Source organism: Lissotriton vulgaris, chromosome 3_1, assembly GCF_964263255.1.
Source record: "Lissotriton vulgaris chromosome 3_1, aLisVul1.2, whole genome shotgun sequence".
Classification (NCBI taxonomy): Eukaryota; Metazoa; Chordata; class Amphibia; order Caudata; family Salamandridae; genus Lissotriton; species Lissotriton vulgaris.
The window spans coordinates 201,046,612-201,061,978 of record NC_141689.1 but is presented as its reverse complement, the minus strand read 5'-3'; positions in this window follow the sequence as shown (position 1 = coordinate 201,061,978).

Below are 15,367 nucleotides of genomic sequence, written 5' to 3'. Positions count from 1 at the left end.
ATGAGGCAGATGATGAAGAAAAAGACACATGGTTAAAAGCAGGTTGTAGACAGCAAGAAGAGGAAGAGATTTGGGTTTACAAAGATGGCAGGAAAGTAATGCCAAACTGCATGATTGCTGATATGGCACGAATGTATCATGGTCCAGGACATTTAGGAAGAGATTCAATGATCAGGTTGTTTAGGCAGACATGATAAAATCCAAAATTTAGGATAATTGCAGAATTTTTTTGTCAGAGATGCTTGATCTGTCAACAGATCAATCCGAACAGAAAAACAGTTGTAAGCTTGGGAACCATAGGACGAAAGGATGGTACTTTTACCAGGTTACAAATGGATTTCATTGAAATGCCACCCCATAACAGCTTAAGATATGTCTTGGTAATAATCTGTCGGTTTTCAAGATGGGTAGAGCATTCCCAACTCATCACAATGATTCAGTTACTGTGGCAAAGTTGCTTTTAATAGAAATCATACCTAGGTATGGATTTCCGGTGACGGTCGAGACTGATTGTGGCACACATTTTGAAATCAGATTGTTACAAATGATTTGTGAAGCACTTGGTATAAAACTTGGTATAAAACAAAAGCTACACTGTGCTTACAGACCCGAACATCAGTTGTTGTTGAGCAAGTCAATGGTACAGGCTGGCAAAAATGTGTTTAGCTACAGGAATGAAATGGACTGATGCACTTCCACTTGTTTTGATATCTTTGAGAAGTACTCCACATAGAAAAACAGGTTTAAGCCCACATGAAATTCTCATGGGCAGAGTCATGAGACAAGCAAGTGTTCCAGTTGATAAACTTCTAAGCATAAATGCAATTATGGACTATTGCAAGAACCTATCTGACGTGGTGACTTCTGTGTTCCATCAGGTGGGAACTGAAGTACTTACAAAAGAAAAAGAACAAGCTCATGATCTGTTGTCAAGAGACTGTGTGAGGACAAAAGTTCATCGAAGAAGGAATTGTCTGGTACCCAGGTGTCAGAAGGCAAGACAGGTGATACTTGTCACAACAAATGCAGTAAAGTGTGGATGTCTGAAGAGATGGATTCATGCTAGTCATACCATTCGAGTGACACCACCTGAAAATCCTGACGAAGGAGACACAACAACTGATTCAGATTCTGAAGAAGAATCTGAAAGAAATCCAGATCCTAAAGATCGACAAGGAAGTCGACATCTGGATGATTCAAATGTGAATGAGGCATTGAATGAAAAAGATCTAGAGATTGTGATACTAGATTCTGAAAATGATGAAGATCTGCTAGAAAAAGAAGCAGAAAAAGAATCCATTCAAGAAGTGAATCAAGATCAGGAGAGTATTGAAAAGCAGATTGGAAGCTCTGGAAGAAGGTACGAAAATTCTGAAACTGATGGACTGGAAATAATTGAAGAAGAAGAAGACGAATTAACAAGTACCAGCTATAAGGATGATGTTCCTAACAGAGTGAAGCTGCTGAGTAAAGAAGTACCTGAATCTAGAGCTGATATCACAGAAAGCGAAACAGATGAAAGTGATGATGAATCCAAAGTGAAAAGATCGAGAAAAAGAACTTGGAGAGTTGAATGCAATCTAACTGAGCCAAAGAAGAAATTCTCAAGAAAAGGAGATAATTGGCCAAATGAGAATGAGAGTCTGAAATTCAAATTAGTGAACAAATCAAAAGAACAAGTTAATGAAATCTCAAGTCAGAAAAGTGATTCAGATAAGAAAAATCAAGCAGGAAAGAAAATAGAAGTGATTAGCAGTTGAGCAAAGAGGGTGTTAGAGCCTAATCAAAAGTATAAGTTACCTGAGTGGACTTATATTATAATCCCACCAGTAGTGGAAGTGAATAGTAGTAGCCAAGAAGATATAGATGACACAAGCGATAATGATTGATTTTGTTTTCACATAAGGTTGAGAAGTTGTAGGTGACACAAGGTTGAAGAAATTGTGTTAGGTGACATAAGGTTGAAGAAATTGTGTTAGCTGGAAAAACACATTGATCTAAGATGTAAGGTCGAAATAAAACTGTCAGAGGACTCTTTGATTTAAAAAAAAAAGTAAAAAAGGGGGGTGTATATTTAGTGATTTTTAAATAGTGATTTTAATTTTTTTATTTTAAATAGTGATTTTTAAATTTTTAAATTTTTGATTTTTTTTGAGAGGCTCTTGTCTCAAAGTAATGATGCCTAATACTAACAACAATTCGAGATGCTCTATTTTAAGAAGATGTTGCAAATTGTCTTCTATTTGTGTGATCTTAACAATTTTGGTTTGGTTAATTTTAGCTGTCATTTTGGAATTGATAAAGAAATGTACAAAGCTAATATGACTAGTAAAGTTGTGACTAAACAAGATATTCATGATGTAGTAGGTAAGACTAATAAAGTCATTGAGCACAAACCAGAGATCCACCAAGATAGATCTGTTAGTGATTTTTCTAGTAATACCTTTTCTAGACTTTTATCTGAATATGTTAAGGTGATGGATGTGAAAGATTGTTAAATTTGTGTGAAACTACATGCTTCTGTTTCAGAAGGGGTTACTTACAACATGCTTCCTCTTACTTATGGCATCACTTGTAGTGTAATAGCTAGTTTGTTTTAATCGGACAGGTCGATTAGAGTATTACTACTCTAATTATGATGATATTTTTGCAAATTTAAAGGTTGATTATAGTCTAAATAAACTGAAACATGCTAAACAGATTTTATAGTGACTAATGAACTCACATACGAATATGCTTTTAGAAACAATTTAACATGCAAGTTGAGAACGGAAGAAAAATCTCTCTTAAACATGGTTGAAGAGAGAATGGCAATTTATAAACAAAACAAGATGTTGAAACAAACCAAATCTAAGTTTTGGCAGAGGGAGGATGAAAAGCTTAATGGTAGAAATGAAAATTTTGCAATTCACATAGATAAACCTGTTAGTGGAAAATTTTGTATAAGAAGAGATAATACTCAATTTGATAACTATTTTGTGGGTGCTAGTCAATGTGAAGATACTTATCGTATCTTAGGAGGTTGGGGATTTAAAGGAGGCAAAGCTCCAATTTTTCCTGGAATTTATTTTATTTGTGGGAACTAAGCTTACTTCAATCTTCCGGACCACTGGTACGGGACTTGTTATGTTGGTTTAGTTTTTTCATAGATTCATATAGATAGAAATACAGAAGGTTCATTTGAAATTGGCAAACACCTGAATAGGTTCAGGAGGGAAAGTTTTTCAGAAATAATGGGAGATATATTTGGCGCAATAATACTTATGGTGGGAATAACCCTGAATGCAAATAAGATCAGAAAAGTCTCTACAATTGTTGACAGATTGTCAACAGACACTGCAAGTGGATTTCAATTAGTTGATACAGAACTTATTGCTATGAGGACAATGGTAATGCAGAACCGTCTTGCATTAGACATTCTGCTTGCAAAAGAGGGAGGAGTTTGTGGAATTTTACATGTTCAGCATTGTTGTACATGCATACCAGATAAGAGCCAAAACAAAGAAATGTTTATCACGAATATTACTGAAAAACATACTGAGATAGAACCTTTAGAAGATGAAAACCTTTTAGAACGTTTGGGCAAAAGATTTGCAGCAATCAGAAACTGGTTTCAAGAGATTGGTAGTTCAATCATTGGGAAAATACTTTATCCTGTAATAGTTATAGTCATAGTGACACTTTTGTTAAAAGTTAGTTGCATGATACACAAGAGAAAGAAATATGTAAGGGAAAAGAAAAGAATTTATAAGCTCAGAAAAGAACAAGAAAAAGAAATAGAATTAGAAGAGTTTCGTAGAGCTCAATATGAGAGTTGTAGACAAACTGCTGAATCAAAGGGTTAGAAAAACTAATACAGTGAATGTTCAAAACATGATTCCAAGGAATAACATTTTTGCAAAAATTTTAGGTGTTGTTTGGTGATTATGAAATCACCAGATGAGGGAGTTGATGGAGCGAGGTGATGAATAAAATGTTGTTCAAACTCGAAAAGTTAAACTTTCATGACCAATGTAACTGTATTAATAAGCATGTGTTGAAATCATTAACCAACTTAGTTTTAAAAATGCATACATTCAGGAAAACATGTGGGACTAATTTATATGCTCTATGTTGCAATTGCAAGTATGTGAAAAATAATGAACTAACCTTGTCTATTGTCTTTGTCAGTATTAAATGCGGCTGTTTAATTAATGGCATGTGCTTATTTGTGTGCTTATGTTGTGTCATGTCTTTCTGTGGCAAAAGCTCGTAAAGAATCTTTGCGGTCTAAAAGAAAAGGGTAGATATAAATGCTGCTTTGTGTGCTCAGCTAGGTAACATAATTTAATGAGTTAATAATTAGCAAAGGGGTGGGTAACAGAATGGGTCTCAATTCTCTAATTAATTAATGTTTTGTGTTTGTTTAAATAATAGTTTCCGAGAGAGGCCTTTGGCCTGCAAAAGATGGTGTTTCGAATCCTGTCCAGAAAGGAGCCGTGCACAGAAGTGGAAACTTTTACCACGTCGACAATTTTGTCGAAAAATACAGTTTAATAAGTTGTGCTAAGCGTGCTCATGGAGAGAAGGATTCAAGGACAGGAAGCGGCAAGATTGCCAAGGCAAGGAAGTCATGAACTGTAGCTCGAGTGAAACGTTACATTTTCGAGGAAGCGAAATGACACGAAAGCAAAGGACAATAGGGCTAAAGAAGAGCCTGTTCTTGGTTTGAAAACGGTGATGACACATTACGGTCTGACATAAGACAGCCAATGGGAACTCTGGATGGCAAAGAAAAATGTACAATTTTGAGAAGATTAGCTAGTTAGAAAGGTATAAAACTTGGCCCCGTGGGCAAGAGGGGATCTTCTTCTTGGTTCCCGATTCCTGAAGGGCGTGACGTGCTGTTGGGCTCTTTGGCGCACGTAAGGACAGCAGTCTTTAAAGATTATTCTTTCTAGGTGAAGTGAGTTTTAGACAGGGTGTTAGAATTTAGGTAATGGAAACTTTATTTTGCTTTTATTCATGCTGATTGATTTGCCGTTGAAGTGTCAGTCTAATAAGCCTTTTTCTTAATAAAATGTTGCTTTCATTTTGCTAATAAATAAAGATTTTTAATTAAAATGCTCTTTCTTTGAATAATAAAGCTAATAAAAATTAGATTTGAAATGACAAGCTGGTCTTGTTACCATCGCTTAATCCATTCGCCTTAGTGATTAAAAGACATATGTTTAAATCCATGGTAAGAAATTATAAACTCCTGTTGTATATAATTATGTTTAGTTCGTGAATAGATCTGATTAATTAGGTCACATTATTCAGTCGCTCAAAAATGGTCTTGTTAGTTTATGGGCCTTAGTAAGTAATTCATGAATAATGGTGAGTATTGTAGAGATAAGTAGAGTTGGTGAGACAGTTTTTCATTAGGAGCCCTGGACCACCTGCCTTAAGCCGGCTCATTCGCATGAGCTTCCAACTGTCACATAGAAGCTGACTAGCTCTTTGATGAGGTACCAACTTGCTCCCAGAGCTGAGTCAAAGTCCTTGGTTGTGGGGAGGTGTTCTTTTCTTCTGTGCCCAGAAATCTAATTAACACAAAAAAGCCCTACCTTGTCTCAGGCAGGTGCTACTTACACCTGGGCTTTACCATCCTTTATTTCCCTAGTCAGCCACATACTAATCCCACTGGGAGAGGAGATACCACAAGCACAGGATCTGAGTGACCACAGAGAAGCGGTTCCTCATTTCCCTGGCCACACCTCTAGACTGGTCACAGTAGCTCTGATAGGGGAAAAAAGGTTCCTACATGTTGGATTTAGATATAGAGGGTCATTGCGTTTCTTTATGCATATGGGCACACAGGAACTGCTGCAAGAGTGGATAAGGTTACCCCTGGAAACGTCTTTCCTATTGGTTAGAGGGCAGGAGTCCCTCCGCCCACCTGTTCAGGTCACTACAAGACCTATGGAAGACAGATGAAGCACTGCATCTCCTGTTGAGACCTGAAAGGAGACATGAGAGGCTGTGCCTGCTCCCACTTGTACCCAGGACAAAGAAGGTGACTCTAAGGGTCAATTGGCTGACCTCATATTAAGCTACAGGGATTCAAGAATACCACTTTCCTGGAAGGGCCCAGCCGACCAATCTCAACTAGATCTACCCAGGACCCTGCTGCTGGCATCTGCCAGAGTAAATCCTGACCCCCTAATGTTTTTGCGAAGGTCCTGGAATGCTTCATTGCTGACAGAGTGCCCCCCTCCTACTTGACCCTAAACATTGGGCCTTAAAAGCGTTTTGCTAACTTTTTGGCTAGAGAACCATCAATGGACTGAGACCAATCTGCCAGCCCATCCGCTGAGGGTGGGCTTGACTTTGCTCTAGCTCCTGCAATGGAGTAAACCGTTTTCTAACACTGACCAGCATCAGATGATGCTGCACCTATTTGGGTACAGCCTGCAGTTGTCCTTGCCCTCTCGGGGAAATCCAACCTCCAGAAAACATTCTACATGGTAAACTAGAAGACGTCATCAGGCCCAAAGCCAAGCAGCATCAATTTGATGTCAACGACTTCCTGAGCATGAATTCTGGACTTTTTCAACTTTGATTTCTTACTGCCTTCAAAGACAGCCTCACTGAGACCTTATCCCTTACCAACCTGTCATTGACAAGCCAGCCTTCAGAACCCACCTGCAGCCTCAGCCTGCTGAAATCTCTACCTTCTCTAAAAGGATCCAATTGTGAAGGTAACTTTTTGACAGGGATGAATCCGACCCATCATGGTCAGCCTTAAAACATAACTTTGTCTCGGTCAAGTGCAGCCAGTTGACAGTGGTTGGTGGTCCATGCTTTTTCACACTATTTGTATTTAAAGCCTTATTGAATTTTTGTCATTTTGTTCTTTAAATTAATCTCTATTTTTATAACTCGAGAGGTATTTTATGTTGTGTTGTTGACTTTTTAAATATTTTGATTCACACCATGGAACACACGTCTTGAGATATTTGGTTTCAGGATACCCATATCTCACATACGAGTTGTAGGTAAAACAATATGGCAAATGTAAGAAAAAAGGTTATGTTATGTTATATGTTATATGTTATAAAACCTTTTATAGCGCGCTCTGTTACTAGCAAGTATTCTGGTGCGGAGAGAGAGTTCCATCCAGGTATTAAACACAATCCTTCTCAGGGTGAACCACAAAAGTTACTACATGAACCTTCACTTAACCCTCTGGTAGCTTGGCACAAATGCAGGTAGGCTTAACTTAGAGACAAAGTGTAATGTGTTTATGCAGTACTAAAACAGTAATAAAGTGAGAACAAACATCAATGGTAGGCAACTGAAATCCCAGATGTGAAGAGCTCCACACGGTAAAGTCTGGGGTCTGTTACCAGGAAGGTCACATTAGGGGTCAAATACAGGAACCCTCGCTGGCCTTGGTGAAGCCTGATTGCATTATGGTGGAGATCGGAGATGTTTCAATGCAATGCAAGCAGCTCAGGACCACTGGTTTATCATCTGGAGTCCAGTGCTAGCAGTTTTAGGGCAGGAGGAGCATATTCTAACACCACTCAAGGGTCCAGGACCTGGGCAGGGGCACCCATTTGGAACAGAGGACAGCAGCAGGGGTTCAGGCAGTTCCAATCGGTACTGGTTAGCTGGGCAGTTGCAGAGAAAGGTCTCTTGAACCTTGTTTTGTCCCAGTAGCTCAAACTGGAGTTCAGTCAACAGACCCTTAGAGTTACTTACAGTGTCCTGTGTTCAGGGCAAGCACATACAGTCTTCCATCAGGATTGAAGCCGCAGGGTACTCCTTCTTCTGAGTTTCCACAGGTCCAGGAGTGTTCCGATAAGAGATTCTGAGGGTGACACTATTTATATAAAGTGCAAGCCAGTGTGTGTGTCACCCCCTTTGTCTAACCCTAAACCTGTTCTGGTCAGCTCTTCCCATTTTCCCTATACTTGACTCTAATTCTCTTGGGAAAGAAAGGATAGGCATGCTCAGGTATGGGCTGCATTTGCCAGGGACAGGGCAGACATATTCAGACGTCAGGGTGGGGGCTGGGTGCAGTCCTCAGGCTAGCTCTTTTAAACTCTGGAAGGGCTGAGTAAAACCCCCCTGGCCATCCTGCACAGGAGAGGAATACCCATATCTACACCAAGGCTCTTTTCTTCCCTGTCTGGAAGAAATACAGGCCACATGAATGCTATTCACAGTCATTTGGTTTAGGTAGAAAAAGGCCAACTTTCTGAAACTTTGAAATTCACAAAAAGCCAGTACTGATGTTAATTCACTAAAACAAATATTTTACATTTGTGGTAATGAAACTCAAATAACGTGATCACCTTTTATTTGCTTCCTTATTTTTGAAGACATTTATATGATTTTTGTTGTGCATGTCATAAACATTGGAACTACAAACAACATATTTGACATTGAAGAAAACAATTTGGTGACCCGCATCAGATAAAACAAAACATACATTTTGACAGTGAATTATTACATCTACAAAAACTATACTCATTAACAAAAATATACATAAATGTCCCGGTTCTGGATTGTAAACGAGGAGCTTGGTTAAGAAAATAAAATCAAATAAGGCCCCTATTAAATGGAACAAGGCCAGGGGATGGAAGCTCATTACCTAATCAGGCCATGAAATGGGGACCAAAAATGTAAATTATTCTAACAGAGGGTTCCCTGTATGGCAGAGTTCCTTTTTCGCAAACTCTTTCTGTTTTTTTGAACTGTTGAATGTGTTTCGGATGCAGTGGTCCATGGACGCGGGGGCTATAAACCAGGATTAAGAAGTTCGAAGAAAGAACAAGATCACCGAAGAGAGAAACAATATTGTGTATGGACAAAAAATAATTTGATACAAATGCAACCTGAGCACTGATGTGCTCTTATCAAACAACTTTCACACAATCATTGCAAAGAAATGGGCCATTAAGAACGTTGCATCGTGGAGATTTTAGCCCTAATGACTGACATTTATTGTCCAGCAGTTCTTGGTCTTGATGAGAACACTGATAGGCCCGATTATGAGTCAGGCAGTCCGAACGCCCCATTATGAGTTGGGTGGTTGAACCGCCCTAGGACTGCTGACGTCGAGAGGAAACCTCTGTTCCCTGGAGGCTTCGAGGCAGTCAGAGGCAGCAGTATGAACTGTTGAACATGTTTCGGATGCAGTAGCCTGTGGAACAAAGAGGACCCATCGTCCATAAGAAGTTTAGTCCTGCCAAGCATTTTATGAGTTTCCTCTCCACTTACGGTGTCATGGAGATTCCTCCTCCATTGACACCATAGCAGAGAGTATGCACGAGGTGCCATATACACAGGGAGCCATGCATGTCCCCCTGTGCCTCCTCCACATGTGGATGCATGCATTCACACCAGTTCCTGCACGGCATTGAATTCTGAGTCCATGCATTGCAGCAACCTTGTTTTGTGGTGTCATTGCTGTGCCTTTTTCAATGACACTGCTGCCTTTAAAAGAGGAACCACAGTGGGCCTGCCAGGTCACTTTTAAGTTATATTCTGCCTGGCGGGAGGTGGCAAGTTTCGGCGGTGCGGAGGCACCGCAGTGGTGTACCGCCCCCTCTTTCACCACCGAAAGTGGTAATAGGGCCATAAATCATTTCAGGTTCAAAACTTGTGGACACTTAAACAAACTATGTCAGGCATAACAAAAATCATATAAATGTCTTGAAAAATAAAGATGCAAATAAAATGTGATCACATTAATTGAGTTTTGTGACCATGAATGTAAAATATGTTTGTGGTGAAGTAATCTCAGTACTGGTTTGTTTGTAAATTTCAAATGTAATTGTGGCCCAACCCCTTGTGCACTTGATTAACTTTCTAAAACTGGCATTTTCTAAATAGGAATTTAAAATCTGACTTTACCATTAAATAGGATTTTAAATTACAATTCAAATGAGGGTAAGACATATTTCTGAACTGAAGTTTTCACTTATTAAATGTAATAAAGTTAACCAGTGTTAGCCTATGGGAAAGCTAGCCTTTCTGCAATTAAACACGACATTGTAGGTGTTTCAATGCCAGGACATGTAAAACAATAAACATACATGTCCTGCTTTTTAAATATCATGTACCCTGCCCTATAGATATTTAGATTTAGGGCCTATCTTACGTGTAACTTTAAAGATTTGTTTTGCCAGGTTGAAATAGCAGTTCAAAACTGCTCACCCAGGTTGCAGTGGCAGGTCTGGAAATAGATTTTACAGTGTTACATTAATGGGTGGCACAATGCAGGCTGCAGCTCGCTAAAAGCATTTATTTTACTGGCCCCGAGTAGAAGTGGAATCCTACACTAGGGATTTACAAGTAAATTAAATGCGCCAATTAGTGTATGCCAATTCTAAAATGTTTGGAAAGGAGAGCAGATGAACTTTACTTCTGGTTAGCATGAGTAAAGTATGAAGAGTCCAATAGTCAAGAAAAATGGATTTAGAAAAAGAAGGCATTCATCTAGGGGCATTTCCAGGAGACTTGAATGCTATGATTTTGAAGTCGTAATGAGTGCCATTTTCTAATTGTATAGATGGATATATTTTCACACTAGCACCTTTATTTTGTGTTCCACAAACTGGGGATTAGAGATAAATTGATTTCTTTTTTAATGTTAAAAAGTAAGATTTTTGTATTATATTTTCTAAATAAAGACAATGGTATAGTTATCAAAGGATAATACAAATATGGTTTTATTACAAACATGAGAATTGAGTTAATGTGTAATAGAAATAAAGAGGCACCTAGCAGCATAAAAGTAGTTCACATTTGAGTTACCACTATTTCTTTAGCCTTAATCTGCCGAATCTCTGTTGCTTTATAGTTAGGGCCTAATTAATGGGGAATGTGTGTAGGGCAACACTGCAAATCTTCTTGCTGCGCTGCTCTACGCCAATGTGAAAGTGCAGAAATGCACCATATTTGTAAAATAGGGTGCATTCCTGTCCTTTCCCCCTGCGCTGACACACAATTTGCACCATGGTGCAAGGGAGTCCGTGTTACATGCAGGATTATTTTTGTGCAGAAAGGGGCATCTTCTTGCATAAAAACACTCCAGAGAGGCGTTTTTCTGTTTCTTTGAGTACTGCTGAATGCAGCACACATAGAAAGAGGAAAAAACAAGGAGAAATCAAAATATTTCTCCTTGTTACGCCTGCTCTGCGGAGGTGTAAGGTTTTGGCACTGCCCCAGGTTTACGTTATTAAGCAAATCTGGGCAGTGTGAAAATCCATGGGTGTTGCATGGAAAAACCCACCGCAACGCCCAAGGAATGCCTCCCTGGAGCAGACTAAGGAAACTGGTGCTGCATTGTCTTGCTCCATATCTATGAAGCCATGAAAACCGGCTTTGCATGTCCTCATAAATATGGGTGAGAGGTTTGCGCCACCAGAGCATCAGAAAAAGTGACTATTCAGTGGCGCAAGCCGCCCATAAATAAACCTCCTAGGTTTGCACTACATATTTGTAATAGAAGCCAGCTCTGTGGTGAGGCATGTACTTGCCTTTAAGGATTTTTTGTGTGCGGTAATAGAAAAAAAGTATTTTTAATTTATGTCTTCTTTTTAAACTTGGAAAATACCTCATTTTAAAATGTATCGTCGTTGCTATAATCATATTAAAATTATCATGGGTTTATGGCGGTAGAAAGACCTTCAATAAAATATTTCTTCAAATACATTGTGCTTTTGCTTTGGAAGTGTTTTTAATTATTTTAGGTAGTTAATGCGGTGGGGAATATTTATTTATCTGTTCTCACTGAGTTTTTTTAAACTATGGTAAATCACTTCTAGATTTTAGGTTTTGCTGCGCCCATTATAACTTTACTAAATGTCGCTTTATGGTTTTTAATTGTGCAGACCAGAGTTGGCAGTTGGCACTATAATGCTGCATACCATTAAAGCCAGTCATTTGAGGCTGAATCCTATTCTATAAAAGCTGTGTATTAAAAATCTTGAAATATGTGCTCCTAAAAGCTATTAAAAGTAAAGGGATTTTTATCCGAAACCAAACCCTTTATGGAAACTTGAAACTATATTTGACAAAAGTGTTTCAATTTCAGCTTTCTCTTGCTCGCTGAAAATCAATATATGTTCATCTGCAAAAGTAAAATTCATTTTGGATGGATTGATAAGTTACATTTCTTAAGGGCAGTCTGTGATAAATAGAGGCATTGTCTGACATTGTTATTTTTTCGAAAGAAATGCAGTGAATTAATGGCAAGTAGTTTTAACTGAATAAACTCCAATCTGCTTTTAGAGCTGCAAAAATATAATATTGAATGGATCCTCCTTTTTCACTCCCTTTTCTCTCATAAATTGATGTGTATAACTTCCCTTATTTACATTTTTTATGTTTTGATATTGATGGTGCACTTTTGAAACATAAAAGTACTTTTATTTTAGGGGCACAATGAGCACAATGGTGTTTAATTTAATAAGTAGTAGTAAGTACTTTTATGCGATTTCATTAAAAATTATAAAAGTGCAGCACAATCCACCAGAATACATAAAAATATCAAACAATTGTTCTGGTTTGAAAATGACATTAAACTCATTCAAATAGACGTTAAAAATAATATTAAAACCGTTTTTATTGATTTTATGTGGGCATGGGATGTCCATCCCTACTGGAAAAAGCGGCCTTCTATTGATTTGGGTTACACTGTATGCAAACAAGCATATTTACATAATTTGTAAATAAAGTGCTGGTGCTGTAGTCATATGCGCTGCAGAGTTTTAATTTGTATGAACAAGGTGGTGCTGAAAAGACAAGTTGGATTAATCTATCACTCTTATCTAATTTATTTTCCGCTAGATTAGGAGCAGAAACTTTATTGCCTTCCATGCTTTTTTTGACAGCAGCTCTGCAAGTCCTTATTTGTTCTATCTTCTGTGTTGTCCGTAAAAGGGCTTTCTGAACATTTAATAGTCTTGGATAGATATATAATAGGTGGAGTAGCGACTCATCTCCATATTTACAAAGGCAGCATTCCATAGTGGGCCAGGACCATTTCCATTTTGGGGTAAGGTCTTAAGATGGATAGCCTCCCAGTCGTAATCAAATCAGATTCCACTTTTTTTGTTTTGAAAAGTGTTTCAGCAAATATGGTTGAGGTTTTAGAGATTTGTATGTTGGCATCACCACCCACGTGTGGGTTTTAAAGGCCAAAGATAGTTTTTCTGTTAACTGGGACCGTCGATTGAGATGTTTTGTTAGCTATTTGTTTAAACTCTGGATCAGCCGATATTGTGAACGTAATGTCCTCTAACTTCAAAGCTGCAAGATATTGACTTAAAACTGGATATACTGACTTGCTCAACCTAGATTGCTTTTCAACCTCCAGGCAACAATAATGGGCTAAAGAGTTTTCCTCCACTGCCCTCATTCTCCAGTAATATTTGACAAGGGCACCTTGTCTTGCCGGATTCTGATTTTCAATCCGAAATCTAGTCTTATGTGGGCTTGAGAAATGTGGCATAGAATTGAAAATGGTTTCTTGAAGAGGCTAGTTTGTGCAGTGTTTAAGACTGTCGAATCCTTAGTGCTTGAAATTGATGGCAAGAAATTTGCTGCAACAAACTTTAATAGATGGTTTGTTGAACAGTCTCTAAGTTTTTTCTACAAGGTTTCAAATCTAAATAACAGCTGTTTCGCTTTTACTTGCTATAACTCCAGGTATTGCTTGCCGTTGAGATGCTGGTCTAGTAGTACCCCCAGGTATTTATATGCTTCCACCTGGTCCAAGGTGTTCCTGTTTATCCTCCAGGTGAATTTTGGCGGTTGTTTGTGAGGGCTGGAAAAGCACATAACCTTCGACTTTTGGAAGTTGAGAACTAATTCAGCTGAAGATGTATATTCTGCTAGTTGGGTGATCATCAATAACAATGTCATCGGCATATTGCAGGCTTGCTATTGGGACATTTCCCAATTTCGGAGAGTCTCCTTGTGGTAAGCAGAGGGTGTTCTCTAAATCCGCTGTGTAGATGTGAAATAGAAAAGGAGCCAAGACATACCCCGGTTTTAAGCCATTTATGTTTGGAATTTTATTAGTTAGGCTTCGACGGTCCCCCATTTTTATTTGGACCCATGTATTTGAGTAGAGATTGATGACTGCATCAAACAATTTTGTGGGAGCTGCTGAAGACTTCATTTCTGCCCATAGCTTAGTTCTGGGAACCTTATCGATGGTGGCCTTAAGATGTACAAAGAACGCATGCAGGACGTTTAATTTGGCAATGAATTGGTTAGCCAAGAGCATAACTGCATATAGATTCTTTAAGGTGCTCATCCCTGCACAGAATCCTGTTTGCATTTTAAGGATTAGGTTTATGCTAGTGAGCCAATCCTCTAGGTCTGTCAACAAGCTTCAAGCATATATTTTTGCCTCAACATCAAAGAGTGCTAATATTAATTGGATGCATCTGAATGCACCTATTGGTTGTAAGATGCTTCCTCGCCATGAATCTGGTATGTTACAAGTCTTCAAGGAGTAGGCGAATAGAAAGGGTAGGTAGATGGACCAAAAAGCTGGATTTAAAAAAAAATAAGGCATTGGGAATGCTGTTTGGTCTCGGGCCCCATCAGGTCTTTCTTATTTTATGGTGTTCAATACCTGCCTTTGTGGGATCTGTAGATGGTATTCCATTAAGTCAATCCTTGGTGTTTCCAGGGGTTCCAAGTGAGAATTGTCTTCTAAGTGATATCTTGGGGATTAGGGGAGTTTATCAGTATTGGCAGGGAGATTTTAGTATCTGTTTTCTGGTTGTTTTTGGTCACTGGGGCCTTGGGACTCATTCTCTGGCTAGAGGCCATTCGGGTTACTTTTAGAGTTTCATTGGGGATTTTTACACCTGAATAATACGTCTTATTGTATGTGGCTGCTATGTTGGCTCTCCATGTATGTTCCGTTATATCTGAATTGAAATGTCGGTTTTCTCCTAAGCTTTCCTGATGTTTTATTTAATGACTAAATTGTCATGATTCTAGATTGGGTTAGGAAGTTTATGGCAGTTTTGAAAAATTACCAAAATGGTTGCTATTCTGTAACCATGAAAAACTACTAGCAGTTTGGCAGCAGAGAAAAAAAAGTTAATGACTAAAACGAATGGGTCCTATTTACAAAGCTAAGCTTTTTTATATGGATATATGTATGTATGTATATATGTATGTGGTATAGGGTCTTTCTATGGCGCAAACCAAGCCAAAAGACAGCGGAGCACTCTGCAGGGTCAAATATAAGAATACAGACCACAAGTAACAGGAGAGGAAGCTTGGTTGTGGATGGGCAAGGCTTTGTGAGGTTGTGTTATTTAAAGAGTTGATATTTGATTGCAATATCTACACATACTTCTCA